Source organism: Melospiza melodia, chromosome 2, assembly GCF_035770615.1.
Source record: "Melospiza melodia melodia isolate bMelMel2 chromosome 2, bMelMel2.pri, whole genome shotgun sequence".
Taxonomy (NCBI): Eukaryota; Metazoa; Chordata; class Aves; order Passeriformes; family Passerellidae; genus Melospiza; species Melospiza melodia.
Genome location: NC_086195.1, coordinates 138,793,451 through 138,812,403, shown reverse-complemented (window position 1 = coordinate 138,812,403; position 18,953 = coordinate 138,793,451). Strand labels below are relative to the sequence as shown.

The 18,953-nt window shown below is 46.5% G+C and overlaps 1 protein-coding gene across 39 annotated transcripts in view; it reads left to right on the top strand.

Moving 5' to 3' along the window:
• Positions 1 to 18,953, top strand: part of GJA8 (gap junction protein alpha 8) — a 76,015-nt gene that overhangs the window by 42,108 nt on the left and 14,954 nt on the right. For 15 of the 39 annotated variants that reach the window (XM_063150099.1, XM_063150096.1, XM_063150124.1 and 12 more), the window contains 3 exons: positions 10,580 to 10,672; positions 13,705 to 13,920; positions 18,780 to 18,880. The gene's annotated coding sequence lies outside the window, so the exon portion shown is untranslated. Of the gene's footprint in view, positions 1 to 10,022; positions 10,119 to 10,579; positions 10,673 to 12,746; positions 12,768 to 13,704; positions 13,921 to 15,680; positions 18,881 to 18,953 lie in introns of those variants that run through there. The other 24 variants (XM_063150128.1, XM_063150119.1, XM_063150114.1 and 21 more) reach the window with 7 other exon arrangements.

Genomic DNA, 18,953 nt, shown 5'->3' with positions numbered 1-18,953 from the left:
CAGCCTGAGCTATGGGAGGATCCTCAGATGGTGCTTATTGCTCCCAGCCAGCTCGCTCTCTTTTGTGATGGTCTGAAAGAATTTCCAGGCATGACCTCCTGGGTAAAATTGGGTAAGAACTTGATTAATTGAAAAAATTGATGAATCATGATTTTTCCCACCAATTTCGTGATGAGTGTTGGCTGGATTCTGAAGCCTTCTGTAAAGTACATCACAGCAAATGGGGGGGAAGGGGCAGGAGGACACTGCTGGCCCAAGCAGATGAGAAGGCTGCATTTTGTACTAGAAGACCAAATATCTATGTGTGCACAAGAGCTCACAAGCCCAGCAGTGATGTGGGCAGGGAACATGGCTTTTAATGGGCTTTCCTTTCCCAAGTGGGCCATGAGCCCTGCTCCTTCATGCTGCACTTCTGTGTGGCTGCAGAAAGGCAAATCCTTTCACAGGCATGCATCAGGCACGTGGTGTCCTGAGGATTTATGACAGGAAAGCATGGAAAAGGTTTGTACCCAGTTTTGCTTTCTGGAAGGGTGAAGGATTTGGTCAATTCAAATGTCCTGAATTGTTTTTCTGGACACCTGGGTTTCCTGGTGGAACCCTGTCTGTCTGTCTGTCTGTCTGGCAGAGAGGTGAGGGGCTGCAGAGGAAACAGGTGTGTATGTATGAATCACCTGCAGCACAAAGCCAAGGAAGTGGTGCCTGCCTTCTCCCCACAGCCACACAGAGCCCTGCTGGCTCTCCAGGTGGCCACAAGCTCATGGTCAAAGCTACAGGGAGTGGGGAGCAGGCTAGGGAGTTCCCTGAGCACTGAAGTCCTGCCTAACACAGGGCTTTCCCCACTTAGCTTCCCATTTAATTTAATTTGAGTTCTCTCTTGGTGCTCATACATAGTGTGATGCCCTGCTCCATATAAATCCAGGCACTGCATTTTCACTGGGCCCTTTGCATGCTGGAGCTTCTTGTTTTTAATGCTAAGTGAAGTAAAAGATGAAGTATGACCACAGGACACCTAAGAGAAAATTATCCCCAAAATTGCTACCTGTACAGAAATGTTTCATTGGTGGGTTAATGTCTTTTATCTCTTTGATTTAGTGATTGACAGATGTTGTTAAAATGAGCTTGCACTGTGGAAAAACCCCTGTATGAGCTCATGCAGAAACCTGGGGATAAAATCTGACCAGTAAGGATGTCAGACAGGATTCTGTTTGCTTGCTGATGTTTATTGCTTTCCTTGAAATGGTGGAAAAGGAAGAAATATTTAAACTTGATTGAAACAAGCTGAAGTACCTATAAATTCATTGGTTTTGTTCTGAATCTTGCAGTTCTGTTTGGCTTCCTGGTGAGAAGTGTGAAATTTATTTTCCTTAAAAACTACCCCTCAGGTTCAATTGGGATATGAAAAAATAGCTATCAAAATAATAAGTAATTTTTTTTCCTGGTTGGGGGTGTTCATCATCTTTCTGTGTGTGAGAAACAGAGGTGCCTAAGCAGTGCACATCAGTAGGATATATGGGTTTTGCATGTGATACCCATGTGATGTGGCATAGGGACTCGCTATAATTATCTTCTGCCTGTTGAAGGAGAGCAGTAAATTGGTTCTTTCAGCCCAAGAGGAACCCAAGGCTGGTTTTTCTGACAGTGCTCTCACTATTTAGGAGTGCTGTCACCACACCAGAGGCAGCACAGGATGTGGCCACTGAAAGAGCACTTCAGAAAATGAGTGGCAGTGGTTAAAGGCAAGGCTGCAAACAACAGGGAAATGGGAATCCTTGATGTTGTCTGCTATTCCCACACTCGTTCCCCACTTTCCTCTCAGGCCAGATTTGTGAAGAGCCATGTTTCTCCCTCAGGGAAAGTAACAATTTAACACAGCAGGGAAGAAAGAGGTTTTGTGATGTGCTGCATGAAATGATGCAGTATCGCTCAACCAGCATCTGGCAAAACGTCCCTAAATAGCCTCATCTTCCTGCATCAGCATTTCCAACATCAATAACTTTATTGGTAATAATCAGTAAGGGCTGGGATTTCATGGAGGAGGATGGATGGCTGCATTTGGGGAGAGAATCTAAAGGGCTTTGAAGAATCTTGATAGAAAAATGCTGAGGCAACGCCACAATTACTGAGCTGAGAAATCTGCGCCGATTTGCAGTTCCCAAATTGTTTGGAAAACATGAGAAATGCTGCCTGGAGAGTAGAGGCTGATGCCTTAATGCCATCAGATTCCTCAGAGCTGGAGAGCTCTCAGAGTACCACAGTCTAGGGTGAATCTAAACCTGACTTCAGTGTTTCTCCTGAAGCTCCTGTGGCTGCCCATGAGCTCCAGAACTCCCCACAACCCTCTCCCAAATACTTGTGAGAGAAGCTCTTCCCTCATTTCTATCTGGTAGGTCTGGACAAATCCAAGCCAGTCTTCCAGTCAAATTCCTTCTAATCCAGGTCACACAACTTTTCCTTCCACCTGAGCAATCCTTTCAATTTCTCTTCCTCCTCCTCTCAGAACTCTGGTTATTCTTGCATTAGAAAAGCTACTTTGATAAACTTCTTCCTATACTTAAAAAGAATCATTCTCCACCCTGAAAAGTGGGCCCACATGAAAACTCCAGCACAGGAGCAATGCAAAATTATCTTTCAGCTACCCAAGTGATGTGAACGAGGAGCCTGCAGCTGTGTAAGCAAACAGACCAGCCTGAGAGGAATCCATGCAGAGCTCAGTGGTGGTGATCTGTGCCCTGGTGCCTGCCCTGCTTTGTGCAGCAATCTGCTCTGTGCTGGCCTGCATGGGAACTCACACTTGGTTTCCAAGAACAACAAAGCTGTGGGATGGTTCAGCTGTGAAAAAAAAAGATGATGGAGATGAAGAAACTTCATGTGATGCCAACATTAATATTATCTGGCCTTGGTAATGGTCAGAGTTCTCCAAAGATGGAAATTTCTGGGCCTTCTGCTTCCTTTAGTGTTCTGCTGTCACCTCCTGTCCAAGCGGCTGAACTGGGCTGGTGATGGTCAGAAATGCCCTGCAGCTTGTCCACGTCTGGAGCAGAGCTGGGGTGACTGTGGTGACATGGTCAGTGTGGGTAACATGGAGAAATTCATTCTGGGCTGGGTTGTGAGGGGCAGTGAAGGAGAACGGACACACAGCAGAGAAAACCCATCACTTCTGTGCCTTGAGCCATCTCAAAGCCCTCAGAGTTCTGGACCTGTCTGAGGCTTCTTGTATAACCCAGAGCAGCCTCCAAGCAGCTCCATCTGATAACAGCTTGTGCTCTGAGCTACACCCCTCCTGGGCTTTGCCACCATCAGGCTAGACTCCTAATCTAACTGAAAGTAAAGATGAGCTGCTGGAAGAACTGCTGTCAAAAAGGGAGGCTGATAAAATTAAAGAACAAGAAGTTCAAGTCTCTTGATGTCCCTTCCCACCTGAATGATGCTGTGATTGTAAATTGTTGGGAGCAGATGGGCTGGTCAATGTCAATGCAGCATCTCTTATACTGGTAATTTATATCAATGTACAGAATTTCTTCATCATTTCAAGAAAAGTTGGAAAAGGAGAAATTATTTGTGTTGTTTTTTTTTTTAAATCTTCAGATTAGGCTGTTAAGTGGCCTTGATTTGAGAAGGAAGCTTTGCTACAGATCATGAATAAGTAAAAAGAAGGAAATTAATGAAGTCGTTTGCCAGTGCTAACAGAGAAAAAAACCTAATAAAGGGACAAAGCACAGATACTGTTTAAAATATTTGGTAGTGACCTGAAAAGGAGCAAGAACATGACCAAAATTGTAACTAGTGCAAATGTATCTACCTACCCATGCACATATCTGGTAAGCAGTGTTATACATAGGCACATATATCCCATGGCATCAATACCATTTCTTATTTGGGGGGTTAAATTACTCACTGAGGATGTCTCTTCTATTTTTTCTCTTCTATCTTCTATCTTCTAATATAGCACATATTTTATTTACTTTTCTAAGTGCATATCTGTCAGAGTAGCCTTTTTTGTTTTGGTTGCTTAGGTTTTCCTGGTTAGAAATAAATGTATCAACTTTTATTCATGGCTGGCTTTTCTCAGTAAGAAGGAGTCCTGAAAAACGGATACAGACATTCTGGAATTGTTTGCTTTCCCTGGAGCATTGTTCTGTGGCTGAGGCTCCTTTGGCAGAGGCTGCTTTGTCCCCAGGCTCCACAGGGACAATTCCTGCCTCCGAGTTCCCGTTCCATTCAGGGAACAATTGCTCAAGTGCCTCATAGATCGACATCTTTCTTTTCATGTGCCAGGGGGTTTCTGAGGCTGTCCCAAAGAGCCATCTCTCCTGCTCTGAGACACCATGGCACGAGTCCTGTGGGGCTGTAGCCTGGGCTCCTGTGGTGGGGTAACCTAAAATGGCCCGGAGACAAAGCAGCGAGGTGGCAGTGGGAACCCCTGGCAGGACAATGAGCTGCTGATCTGGCAGAGGAAGTGTAATGATCTTTGAGTACTCCAGGCTCCAGGATACCCTTAACTCCTCACAGAAAATGTTGTAGGAAGCATTCTTGTGAGCAGCTCCGTGACAAGAGAGGCACAGTTGCCCAAACATGGGGCTTATTGCTGGAGGTGAATAAACAATGTCTTAATATTGATGAGAGCCTGCTCTGCTTATCTTGAGAGCAACTGATGGGGCACAGCTCATGTCCATTTGGCTTTCCTCTGCCTCTCTTCCTCAGACACCATGCTGGGTGTTTCTGTCCAGGCTGTCTTGTGGGGGCTGTTATTCATCCAGCCAAGCTCCTGAATCATCCTGGGAGAGCATAATTGGACTGTGAATAAATGGTCAGGGAACACACTGACTGTTCAACACTACTGGTGACAGTGGGATCAGGCTGCAACCTGTGCCTTGGTCCCTTTAGTTTGTGAGTTTTAGCTGGACCTTCACTGTCTGAGAGCACACTGGGTTTGGAAGAGGAGGAAGGTCACAAAGTAAACAATGAAAGTGTCACCGTGCCACTGAGCTCAGGGAGGGAGGAAAAATTAAAGCCTTTAAATTGTAACCTGCTGCATTTGTTGGACTGCTTTTTGGTAGTGGATAAGGTGATGGATTCTTCAATTCCTGGCTGCCCAAATAAGTGGATAAGGACACAATCAACCCCTCTGCTAAACTGATGAGCTGATGCAGTGGCTACTTTGTGTAGCTCTGGACTGATGTGCAGGTCAGTGCTGGAGCAGGGCTGGCTTTTGCAGAGCCAAGTGGCTCCAGCCTTTTTGTGTCTGTGGTGTCTCCATGAGCAGAGTGAGCCAAGCTCTGGGGCCCAGAATTCCCAAGCTTGCTCTGTGCTGGGCCCTGAGTACAAGCTGGCAGAGAAGCAGTCAGTCCTGAGACACCATGTCCACCAGCTTTGAAAAACAGAATTTGTGCACTAACTCTGCTTTTGGTAGAAGGGAACCATCAGCTATTAAACATCTAAGTTTAGCTTGGTTGTCCATTTGTCACAGGTTGGAGGAGGAGAATCTTGGCTGATTCCTGACTGCTTTTCAACTTTGGGAAGGTGAAAAATTTGTGGAAAGAATGAAACTGGAGCATGAAAACCTGCAGAAAAAGTTGGTGCAGTCACACTATTACCAAAGTGTGCATTCTTACACAGACAATGTTCCAGAGTATTTCTAGATGCTGGAATTAATATATTGTGTGTGCAGAGAGCACAGGCTGTGTCTGGAGATCCACTCCCTGGTGCACTGTGCCTTTCAGTTGGGGTGTCTTTGAAGTGAATTTGTATATTGATGTTTGTCCAGGCAGCACCTGAAGGACTTCCATTTTTTAATTTTATTTTAAGGGTGAAAATAAGGACCACCATGTGTATATATAAGGTGGTTACAGACGAAATTTTTTTTTGCAAATGAAGAACAAGCCTACAAAGATATAAAATCATTAGCTAACTGTATGGCTCTCTGGACAGCCAGAAATATTTTGGCTCACTGAAAACCTGGTTCTTGGTCACTGCTTGTCCTCTGCTCAGCCAAATCAGAAATGTTCAAGTACTGAACAGTGTTGCTTTTTAATGCACTGAGAAATCCCAAGAAACCAAAGATTTTCTTTATTCCTGCCTGGAGCTCCCAGGAAGCTGTGTAAGTGTCTGTCAGCTCACTTGGTCAGGCCTTGTGTTGGCTTGTTGGTGGGCTGCAGGCAGCTGGGAAATTGAAGTGGCAGTGCTGTGTAACACCCACAGTTGTTTGGTCTGTTGGACAAGGAGGAGATGCCCTCACCTACTGACCTGGCTACTGCAGGCTGGAGCCCATCCTGAAAAGAAATCCCTGCAAAAAAACTGGCAAGAAACCTGCTGAGGAGGAGGGATAAGGACATTGGTGGTGGGCCTGTTGTCTGTGCTGTGCCACACGAGTTACAGAACTCAACCTGGCTTGTTTAAAAACAAGTTCTGGTAGGAACAGCCATCACAGCAGCCACTGCAGCTCAAGGAGAAATCCAAGAATTTTAGCAGGCACAGGTGCTTCCTCTGAACTCAGCAGAACCTGAACACAGCTCAGTGGAAATGGTGGGTGGGGGATGTGCTGCACAGTGTTGGAGTGCCCCAGGACCTCAGAAATCCCAGAAGAAGGTTCTCGGTGTGAATGCATTCCCCTGGCTATCAGACACAACCATCTCTGGTTCCCAGAGACCCCTGTCCTCAGCTCAGTGATAAAAACACTTTTTAACACCAAAACTGCTGTGTTCCCACGCCTGTTGCTGTCATGGGGGAGGCTGGTCTGGAACAATAGCAGAGGAATAAAGAATGGCCTTGCTAATCAATATCCTGCCCAGACGCTGAGTCAGGTGGCAGCTCGGGCCTCTTTAAAATTCCTACATTGTTCCTGATTTCTCATTTGACTGGGGGTAAGGTTTTATCTTTAAGGAAAGAAAACACACAGGACCGAGTGTCTCTGCCTGCTCCACCATTCCCTTCCCACACCACCCCCAGTCAGTTTTGCTGCCTTTGTCCTGTGGAGCCTCCAGCAGTGAGGGACATGGGTAGGATTTGCCATTTGGACTTGGAGCTGAGTGTGCTGTGGTCAGGACAAGGTGACTGTGGTCTGAGCAGGGCACCCTGAGTCAAATACACATGCAAGGCTTTAGATAATGCACTCTTTCACATTTCCATGTGGGCTCATATATTTATGTGTTTGGTTTTTAAATGGTCGGAAGGCAAGGCAGGGATGCAGGCACAGGTTTCCAGAAAATTTCTCCACAGATGAATGTTTAGAGCCCTGGCAGGATGCTAAGACAGTCTGTGTGTGAACAGACATTTGGAAAATTGACAGAAGTGATATTTGCTTAAACAAACTGCAAGATCCAGTAGCTCAAGCTCTTGAATCCACCTCAGATGCACTAAAAACAGTTTCCAGAAGGAGAAGGGGGCCAGTGAGGCTTTTTTAAATCTCTGAATCTCACAGGACCTTGCAGGATCTCTTTGGGGGTTTCACCCAGCTCCTGCCATCCCTGAGCATCACCCCAGGGCTCCTCTCACCAGCCTGGAGTGGGGCAGGGGAAACTGTGGCTCTGCTGCTTCACCCGCACCAAAGGCTGCGGAGGAGGAGGCTCAGAGACCTTCAGGATTTTCCTCAGGGCTGGTGGGGGGGCCCTAGGACATTTTTGTGGCTCTTTGGCCCTGCTTGCCTCCCAGTGGAAGGCCTCAGCAGAGGGGGAGAGCGTGGTCCTGGCTGTGCTGCTGAGCAGGAACTGCTGGAGCTGCAGAGGGAACCGGCAAGGGCTGCATTCGCGCGTGTAGATAGGAGATAAGAGCTGACCTACCCTTCACCCCAAACTGAACTCTCTCAAGCTCAAACAAGGTAAGCAAGTGCTTGTGAAAATGCTGGGGGGAAGCCTGCCAGACTGGCAAACCTGCTGCTCCTGTCTGGGGCTGGGAGCAGACCTTCAGCTGCTATCCATGGGGTCCATGAGGAGCTTGCTGGGCTCTCAACAGGAACGCTCAAGGACTGGTTCCTGCCAGGAACCAGAGACAGGGGCAGCAGTGGAGAGAGAAACAGAAACTACAGACAATGGTGCAATTATTTCAAATTAAGCTGAAATAGCATCTCCAAGATGTTTGAGCAGGGCCTTTCCTGCATGTAGTCTCTGAGTGTTGCACAAAGATATCCCTACAGCAATACACATTACAGACACAGCCTCTTCCCCCTGTGTGAATACAAACAAGTCAGCATCCACATCTCAGTGTGTGACAGAGTTCCCACATAGGAAATCTGTTTCTTCTGGGAAAGAAACATCTCCCTTCAGTGATATCCCTGCATGTTTAGGTCTCCTGGGAGCCTGGGATGTGTTTTTCACAGCACGGGAAGTGGAGCCTGCCAACACAAGCATGGTATGGCATGGGGAGGGCTGGCCTGGCCCAACAGCAAGCTCTCACCCCAAACCCTGTGTGCCTGCTGTCCCAGGAGCAACAGGAGGATCTGCCTGTCCTGTTACTGCCTGTGAGGTGCATTGGTGAGATGTGCTTTGTTTTGGATCTCAGGGAGCAGGGAAAGACTCTTTTTGCCCATGGTGACTTTATGGAAACTAGGAAACAGAAGGTATGGATATCTCAGGAGTGTTTTCCAAAAAGGAAAAGAAAGTGACTCTCTCTGCTCTCTATGAATGTCAATTGAGGTGTCAGAGGATCTCACAGGTGGGCTGGTTAAACACTCAGTGCAGCTCACCTTGCACAGGTGGGGACTCCCTGGAGGTGAACTCACCATTTCTTTTCACACCTGGCTGTCTGTGCTGAGGCTGCTTCATTGGCACCAGCTGGGAAAGGGAGCTGCTGAGCCAACCACAGCCACCCTCCCTGGGAATAAAAGGGAGTCCTTTAGCCTCTTGCAGAGGGTGTGGGGGGTTTGCTGTGTGTCAGGGCCTGGTAGCAGTGCTGTGGTGAGTTGGTTGCTCAGGTAGAGGGGGCATCTTGGGTATGTGTTTGGATCCAGATTCCTGAGTTTTGGGCTGTTTTGAAGCACTCCAGTCAGTCTGTGGCCATTGGGCTGTCTCTGCTCTTGCCGTGTGGAGTTAATGGTCACTGTGGCAAGGATGGAGCCAGGATGTTTTTTCTCCAACAGCATATGTTGCCCTGTGAGCTGGTTAAACCTCCTGTTCTGTTGTGGTACAGAGGCTAAGGGCCTCTGTGGGGACAAGTACGCAAATGATGGAGCCCCAAGCCCTGCTGCTCTCTCAATGAGAGCAGAATTTATCACCTATATAATGATCTTGAATTCATCTGGGGGAAGGTGCTGTGGCTCAGCATGGTCTGGCTCCTCTGTGTCAGATTTCTGAGTAAGCCTGTATTCCCCAAAGTAAAGTGTAGGTTGGTATGAGCAAGGGAATGCATTTGGTATTTTACTTTGTGGATCACAGGACTGTGGATCAGGGACTGTGGGTGCACAACAGAAACAAATTTCTCATGAGCTTGTTCACCTTCCCCTGAAAATGTGGTGGAAAAAGACTTGGGTCCTAATGAAGCTGCTAGTCACAGCAGGTTTGCCAGGCCTTGGGGCTTGCCTGAGCACGGATTGATCTCTGTGGGGTGTGTGCCAGGCATGCTGCTGGGGGCTCTGCTCCAGGCATATGGGAGTGCTTGCCTGGGAAAGAAGTCACTTCAGGCAGCAAATCCTTCCTCCCTGGGAGGGAATGGTGGGCAGGCATGAAGCAAAGAGGAGACACATCCATCAGCATGTTTGAGCAAGGAAAAATCTCTTAAATGCTCACCAAGGAATCTTTGGATATTTCATAAGAAAAAATTTGTTCAGTGCAGGGCTGGAGTTGTGAGAGCTTCCAATGGAGATTGGATGGATGGATGAGAGGGTGAGAGGTGCCTCCTGCCAAGGCAGCAGCTGGTGAGAAGGAGCCTGGGCTGCTCAGTGTCAGCACACACGTGGGCCTGGGGAAGCGTGAGCCCAGCTCCAGGCCTTGTCAGCGGCACCTCGTTGACTTTTAGCGCTTCCTTATCGTGTCCGTGCTCACCTCGCGCCGCGCCGATAAAATGCCACGGCCTGCCGGGGCATCTGTGAGCAGCAAACCCTGCAGAAACCCTGCAGAGCATGGGAGAAAACCTCAGAGCATGGGAGCCTGAGCTGCCAGAGACCAGCCGGGGCTCCAGGGCACAGCCAGGTAACCAAGGAACGCTCCCAACCCGGGCAGGGCCAGGGTGGGATGATCTCCAAGGGGAACACCACGGGACGGGTGCAGCAGAAAGTGAATTTTGGGGCAGAATGGGGGTTTGTGAAAGTTGGGCTTGCTGGGACTTTGCCACACCTGGCAGAGCTGGAAGTGTGAGCCATGTGAAGTGATTGCAGGGTGTTAGTTCTGAGCTATAAACAATAGAGCTGGGAAGGAATGCCCAGGGTTAGTTGTTATTGTGGTATTTTTTTTTTTTCTCCTTTCTTCTCCAGTAATAACATTTCTTTCTCTTCTAATATTAAGCACCTAAGTAGTTCTGGTACTTTTTTATTTATCACTAGAAAAAGGGTATAATTTTCCCATATGTTACTGCTACCTTACCTCTAGGCCTACCTGTGGGCCCACAGCAGTTTAAAGGTAGATTTAATTAATTAATTAATTATTTTTTACAGGTGAGCAGCTTGCAGTGATACCCTTGTGAGAGTCCTCTTGATGATTTGAACTGAGGCTCCCTGAATATAAAACCCTGAGCATCTACTGAGCAGGTATGTAATTTGTGGAACCTGTAACTACTGCCAAACTGGTGAACAGTATCTTGCCACTACAGGAGAACAAAGAAATCTGACTGGCTGGGAAGAAAAACTTTCCTTCTGAGTGTGGAATTTAGATGCTCTTTTCCTTTTTTCTTTTCCTTAATTTTAATTTTACTTTGTTAATAAGAATTAAAGAGTCTTAAACTTAGTGTCCTTCTTCCTGAACTGGAGAGGAAGTCTATGATGTCAGAGCTCCTTGCTGAGAAAAAACTCGGAAGTTTTTACCACAGAACATGGAGTCAAAGTCCTTTACTTTTTTTTCATGGTTAAAGTTTTGTCTTCATCTTTACTGGTCCAAATATTCTGAGTGATTAAAGGTGAAACAAGGAACTACTTTAGAGAAAGGATTTATAGTTAACAACAGAAACTTGCAGTGTGATCAACGAAAGGTTTCAATTTGACTTGCTGTTCTTCTTTTATGTCTTATTCAGAAAATAGACTTATGCAGCTCTTGGCATTTTTTTTTCTTTGGCTACAGCTCTACTTTGTACTATGTTTTTCATTGAATGTTATGAACCCAGATCTCTTATATAGCATTGCTCTTGGAATCATCCCTGTAATCACTTCCACATGCTGCAAACTTGCAGAGTGGAGCAAACTCCTTCCATATTCCCTGTATTGACATGAGCTTTGCCAAGTTCTTGTTCTCCAATACTTGCTGGGATACCTCAAAGTTTATTTTCAAAATCATAGTCCCAAAGCTCTTCTCACAGGAATATCTAGTGTTGCCCCAGTCACCTTTAGGAGTCTCTCACTTTTTTCCCATCAACTTTGATGTTTTCTGGACTTTTGAAGTGTTCTCCTCTTCTGCTTTCTTTTGTTTCTGCCCAACATCTTGTGCTAGCATCTCTTTATTTTGGAACCTCACCATTTCTCCAGTCTTCTGTCATCCCCCACCAACATCTGGAACTGTGTGTGGGAAACCTGGGCCTTTTCCCAAGAGCAGCACTCTCATCACCCCAGCCCTTCTGCTCTTTTCCCTGACAGTGACACTCAGATCCCCACACCTGTTACTGCATCCAAGCCCAATGAAATCTCATCATTTTCTCCTCTGACACATGACTTTGTCTATACTGTCTGATTGAAAAGCCCCTCTATGCCCCTTTTCCAAGCCTTCAAAATTTATTATACTGCATGTCAATACTGTTGGTCTTTTTGGTTTTTGTTTTTTTTTTTTTTTTGGACTCTGTTCATACTAGGCAGGATTGAGACAACAACACCTTGAAAACAGTGAATAACTAATTTATCTTGATAGGGATACTGATTGTCTGCCCAGCTAGGAGTTGGGCAAGGGAATATAAGGTGTTTGTTGCCAGTGTGCCACCTGGCACCCACTGTTAGCCCTTTGAGAGTAGTATTTGGGTTTCCAGTGCTGCTGATGCCACCTTGTCTCTGGTCTCAAAGTCTGAATTTTGTAGCAGCCTGAGGATTGTTCTTGCTTCTCTCCACTGGGATCCCTCTGTCAGGGCTGGACCTCATGCAGGTTTTTCTTTGACATTTTAAGGAGCTTCCACTTCAGATTTGAGTCAGTTTCATTTTAGAATGTGCTCCAGCCTGAAGGGCAGAGCCTTTTGTGGAAGACACTTGAGGTCAAATGGACAAAGTGTTGATCTCGACTTTTTTCTTCTTTTTTTCCCATATTCTAATGAAGCATCCTAATTAGCGACCTATGGGATCACATCACCACCAGCCTGACTTACTATAATTTTATCATTTTTTTTTTCCTGAGTGCTTTACAACACCCATTTTGTACATAGACCAGGAAAGACAGCAAGGTGGCGACTCCCATTTTCAGATGGATCCGTGTGCTACGGGTGGATGTGTGATATCCGTGTCCTTATGAAACCATGCCCTCAGCAGCTGTTTTTCCCTGGATATCTGATGTGGCATCCCCCAGGAGTGCTGGTATTTGCTGGTGCTCCTCTGAGGCACCCAGAGCCAGCCCCCTCCACGCTTTGTGCAGCAGTGAGGGGGTGTGAGCTGCCAGCTGAGCTGCTCCTGCTTGCTGCTGACCTGGTGAAAAAGTTCACAGTGCCAGCAAAAAAAGGTAGGAGGAGGAGAAGAAAAAGGGACTGGGGAAGATAAAAAGCAGAAAATGAAGTTAATGAAAGTGGGGGAGTGCTTCTGGTATTATAATGTTGCCAGAATTAGGTCTCTTTAGCTCCTGCTGTGCTTTGCTAAAAACGAGTCTAGTTAGCAGCAGCAGATGTAACAGCTGTACAACTGTCAGGGAAATGAGAGAAGCTATGAGAACTCCATGAATTAAGCAGATTCTCTTACTTGCTTCATGTGGAGGTCTTAGAAGTGGAAGTTTTCAAAATGTGTCCTGCTGGCTGCTCATGTGAAGTGACTGGGATGTTGTAGAAGGTGAGAGAGGGTGCAGCAGGCAAGATGCAGGGTGTGTTTCCAGTCAGGAAAGGGAGAGCATTTGGGGAATGGGTTATTAGAGATGATGGGGGAGCTGGGAGGAAAGATGTGCCTTGGGAATAGACACTAATGTTGCAGAAGTGGGGATGGGAATTCATGCAGCCAAGAATAAATGTGTTTGTGGAAAGGATACTGGTGGTTATTTGGTAACCAGAAACTCAAATGATCAAAGAGTTTAGTGAGACCTTCTGACTTTGCCTTGCCCTTCCCAAAAATATATCATGGTTGTGTGGAAGGTCACCTCCCATCCCTTCTTAGATGTTAATCCCCCCCTTCAGTATAGGTGGCCTATCAGATGGCACAGGCTGGGTGAACACTGGGATATGTGATAGCATATTTGCTGGGCTGCAGGATCTAAAGGTAAGGCTGATCTCTGGAATGCCCAGATATTTGTGAGGGGAGGCAGGATTCCTGCTCTCTTCAGCTGCTTCCTTGCCCTCCAAGTGGAAGGAGAAGGCATTTCAAATTCCTTGCAGGCTCCAGGCTATAAACAGGCTCTTCCTGTGTGAAACAATAAGTACTAACAGTACTCAGGAGCTGTCTGCTTTTCTGAACAGGTCTAATACTGCTGAGATATGCTTTTGTGGGGAGGAGGAAGCCCATCACTTGTGGGGACAGAAGTGCCCAGTGCTACTGGTGTAGCTCATCCAAGAAGATGGCATTGAAGACAGAGGAAATCCAAGTCCCATCAAGCTGAAGCAGACAGAGACAGAAAGGGGAAGGAGTCAAAACAAAAAGAAAGCAGGAAAGAGGAAGAAAATGATTATGCCAAGGTGGGAGAGTATTAGCATTGTTTTGTACAATGGAGAAGTGGCTCAGCCATTAAATACACCCCATAAACACTAATTTTTCTGCTAGCTAGCCAAAGGGCCTCTGTGGGGGCAAGTACAAAAGTGATGGGTCCCCAAGCCCTGCTGCTCTCTCAATGAGAGTAGAATTTATCACCTATAGAATGATCCTGAATTCATCTGGGGGAGCTGCTGTGGCTCCAGCATGGTCTGGCTCCTCTGTATCAGATTTCTGAGTAAGCCTGTATTCCCCAAAGTAATGTGAGGGTTGATATGAGCAAGGGAATGCATTTGGTATTTTACTTTGTGGATCACAGGGCAAGTGCCACATGCAGTAGTCATGGATGCTGTGTTTATCCTTACCCTTCTTGCTAGCTTGAAGGCAGTGGTGCTGCAGCTTGAGTCTCTGAAGCTCTTCTTGGCATGTGGGCTTTTGGCATAATAAAATCTCCATGGGTCTGCCACCACAGGCATTCCTTGGGGTGCAGAGTATGCTGGGTGTCGGTGCTTTGGAATTATTTGTAAGGCATTGCTTTGTTGTGCCTGGTCCTAGTCAGGAGACTGAAGTGGAGGTTACTAAAATACTAAACAATCATCCACTTGGGTGATGCAGGAACAGAAGTGTCCCTTATAGCTACACTAAAATCTTCTGAGAAGTAGGTTGTTCTCACACTTATCAGCTATGAGAGTGGGGGGAAAAGTGCCTGTCCAGGTAGGACCTGTTCACCTGGACCCTTTGTTTACACAGAGCAAAACCATGGGGTTTCTTGTACAGTGATCCTACAGGGAAATGTGAAACTTCAGATATTCCTTTTTCCCAGATGGGAAATCTGCACAGTAAGACTGCCAGATCCATGAGCCCTTTTCCCCCATGGGATGAAATTCCTTTTTTCCCATTGTGAATCTTACCAGCCAAGGGTGTTGCCTCATCTTATTCATTAGCCAGCTAGTGTTGGTGTAATTAGGGTTTAAGTAGTTAATCTCAAAAAAATCCCTTGGAAGTCAAGGAATCCATATATTTGCTTATTTGTAGTTTGTGTACTGCCCATGAGGCAACCAGGCATGGAAATGTAATCCCATATTTGTGTATTTAACAACTGAAAAGATGATGTGAGAAGAGGTTTGGGTGTACAACGTTATAAAGAGAGCTGTGACTGTCTAACCTCCTGATTCACCTCCCCCGTGACAGGTCAAGCATCTCCCTGGTGCCCAGTCCTGTGGAAATCCTGTATTTCAGTGTGCATTGAGGCTGTTTCTTCTGACACAGGATGGAGCTGAGAGGGTGCTTAAGCTTGTTTTTGTCCCAGCCAGAGAAGGGAAAACTTTCTTTTTTAGGGTCCTGTTTGTGGTAGGCTCTACAGATACACTCATCAAATGTTGACTTTACTTAGAGCTCTAAGAGTCAAATTACACGGGGTGGGCTGAGGCAGAATAGGTGCTGCTGCTGCAGTGCTTCTGGAGAGCTTTGTTGTTGCTGTTTTCTGCAGTGCAGATGCTGGGACCTTACAGGAAACCCATCAGTGCTCCAAATGGGTGGAGATGTGTAGTTGTAAGGAGGAGTAAACATTGGAAAGTTGGTCATTTGTGGCTCAATGCTGTTGAGCAAGACAGCATGATAGTACTGATCAGCGGGAATGACTCAAAAATCAGTGATCTGCAAAAAAAAAAAAAAAAATCTGAACCACAAACCAAAAAAAACATTACTGCAATAGGCTGGATGACTCAGAAGGATGGGGCCAAGCATAACATGAGCTGCTGTAAGTCACATGTCAAAGAATAAGGAATACAGGCTGCATTTATCAGTTGGCAAGTTTGCCTTGGGAAGGAGTGGAGGCTGGTGCAGCTCATTGGCTGAGTACAGAATTCCAGGAGGATGCTGTAGCTGGGGGAGCTCACGCAGATTTCAGTAAATAACCTCAAGCTGAATGTTTCTAGGAAGGGCTGAGTGTGTGTGTGTGTGATTTAGCACTAACATGTCACTTCCCATGTACTCTGTTCAGTGCTTTTGTTGGTAATTCCTGCATGGAAGAGGTTTCAGGGACAAAGAATTGGAAGTGTGCCTTCCAGTAAAAGAAGTTGCAGAGGTGGGACAAAAAGGGAAAGCTGAAGGCTAATTTTTTTCAGTGTCTAGATATATACCTACAAGGAGAAAAAACTTCCTGTGGTCTAGCAGGCTGAGGGGGCACTAAGACCCAAAAACAGGAATGTGAAACTGGATTTTAAAAAATCCCAAAAAATGCTGTGAGAAAAGCCACAATTTTTAAACATCATCTGCAATTGACCATTAGAAAAACTCAGCGAGGCTTTTGGAGGATCCTTCCCATGAGGCTTTAAAGTTGTGGCTGGATTCTTGTCAGAAAGGGGACCCTTGTAGAGGTGGGAAGGGTTTCTGCCAAGTTTTCTGATGCAAGTTTGTGAAGATGTGGATCTGGATGATTGTGCCACTTCTTTCTGGCATTACAGTCAGGTGTTGGCTCAGAGCAGCTCTAGGGTTGAGAGCTGGGACCTCAAGGCAGATGCAAAGGCATTCCCCCTGTCAGCCCAGGCATTGCTCCTGTTCACCCTGCCCCGTGCAAACACTCACCAGTGTTTGCTTCACCTTTTTACTGGATAGTGTTGCACTGCTATCCCAAAGTAAATGAAGCTTCATTAGTGTGCATTTAAGTGGGGAGTGATGACTAATTGTCATCTATCAATGGTGCTTTAATTCTCTTCTAGCCAAATCAAGGCATTCCTTTTACATCCCATCATCTATGGCTCTGCCATCCATTTCACACTTTAAACCTTGTAACTCTCTTGTACTTCTTAGCCAAACTAGAATGAGTTTTTCCTTCTGCTACCTCAATGAACATCTTTTTTTTTTTTTTTTTTTTTGGTGGAAAAGCTATATCCTCATGAAGCCAGGTTTTGCTTTATTTTTTACCTTATTCCCTATGGTGGTGTTTGCAGGGGTCCCAGGATGAGGGAAGAGATGAGAATCTTGACTCCATGTTTCAGAGGTCTGATTTATTATTTTATGATATATATTATAGTAAAAGAAAATATATTAAAGCTATACTAAAGGAAGAGGATTTAATCAGAAGGCTAGCAAAGGAAAGGAATGATAAGAAAATCTTGTGGCTGACCCGAGTCCCAACACAGCTGGACCTGTGATTTGTCATCAAGTAGAAACAACTCACATGGACCAATCAAAGTCCTGTTGCATTCCACAGCAGCAGATAATTGTTTTTCTTTTCCTCTGAGGCTTCTCAGGAGAAAAAGTCCTAAAGAAAGGGTTTTTCAGAAAATATGTCTGTAACAATTCCCCTCAGACTTAAACTTTGTCAGAGGCCAAGCCTGTGCCTGTGGAACCATCAGAGGTGCAATGTGCCATTAGAGTTGAGGTCTGAGAGCAGGAGAAGGATGGGTGTTGGTGCAGGTGGAGGCTGGGACAGCAGCAAGAGGTGCCAGCAGAGGCTGTAGCAGTGACAGAGCTTCCTGGGAAACACAATGGGCTCTTGAGAGCCAGCCCAGGAGCAGAGGAAAGCCAGGCAGGGCAGCAGGGCTGGCTGGGTGGGGCGTGTGAGGATCTGTGGATGTGGCTGTGAGGGGTGGGAAGCCTTTTCCTCCTGTGACTTCACCTGGAGTGCGTGCCAGCCCCGGCACACAATGTTATCACGGCACGGCCAGCACGACTCTGCTCGCACACAGGGCCCCAGGAGACCTTCTCCAGGCCCTGCAGCTCCTGGCCTGGGTGGCTCCTGCCAGAAATATCCCTGGTTTTGTTCCCAGTGGTGCCCGAGCTGCCTGTGCTCCTGGTGCCACCGAGGGGAGATCTGGTGGTGAGGAGTAAAGGTGAAAGGTTTTGTCAGGACCTGGAGCAGGGAGCTCTGATCTACCCCACCCCTCTCTGGCAATCAGGGCTGCTCTGGGCTCTTTCTTTATCCAGGGCTCATTGCTGTGCTGAGAGTTAATGAGTCATTAAGAACACTCTGTCCCTGCTCATGGGGACTTTGCTGCCTGGGTGGAAATCCTTCCCAAGAAGCCCATTCCCCTTTCTGTGGCAAACACAGCTGTTGAAACCTCTTGGATAAGTAAATGCAGTCCTTCAGGGCTCAGGCCCAGCCTGTGGCAGTGGTTTCCATGGGCCAGGGATGAGTGGTCTGCCTCCAACCATCTTTACTCTTGTCACTGTTAAATACCTTGCCTAAAAGGGAGAGTTGGGCCTGGACCATCAGAATCTCTTGGCAGTTTCACAGATCTCCTTTCATGGCAGTCTACAGAAGCTCTAGCTTCTCTCAAAGAACACATTGTAGATTAAATGCTGCCTCTAGAAGTCCTAGCCTCAGCTAGCCCTCTTCCTTGCACTAGGAGAAACCCTATATTGTTTATTTTGTTCTGCTGTTCCATGAATGAGGCCTTTCTGCCCAGACAAACTCAGGCATCCTTTCCTTAAACAAAGAACCTCTCCTCAAATTCTTTGGCAGACTTTGGTTTTCCCAGGACTGATGTTTTGAAGACATCCATGTTTTCCATGCTTTGACAATCAAAGAATGCAACAGCACTGCTTTAGTTTACAGAACAATGTGGTGGTTCCAGCCTTTGACATCTGAGATTCATCACTGGCTGGTCTTTGGCATCAGGGAGATGCAAGACACTTGTTCATGCAGGTGTCTGTCTCCAGGTTGTTCAGAGGCCTTTGCAGGTTCATCAGCAGCTCTCCAGGATTGGTGTTTGTGCTCCAATGGAGGTGAAATGGTGCAGCAGCAAACAGGAGACTGCTGGCACCCTCATGCTGTGGAAGAATCCTCAGGATGATGCAGCACTTCACCACTTGTGACTCTGCTTTCTGGGCTACCTCACAGATCATAAATTATTTCTGGGAGGTGGACTGGAGATGAGCAGATTTGAAATTACACACCAGCAGCCCACGTGTACATCTGCAATCTCATGTTATCAGTACAAGGTAAGAAGGCACTTCTGGGGGGTACCTTGACACTTTCTTCATTCAAGCTGGCAGGTAGTCATTAAAATAAGCT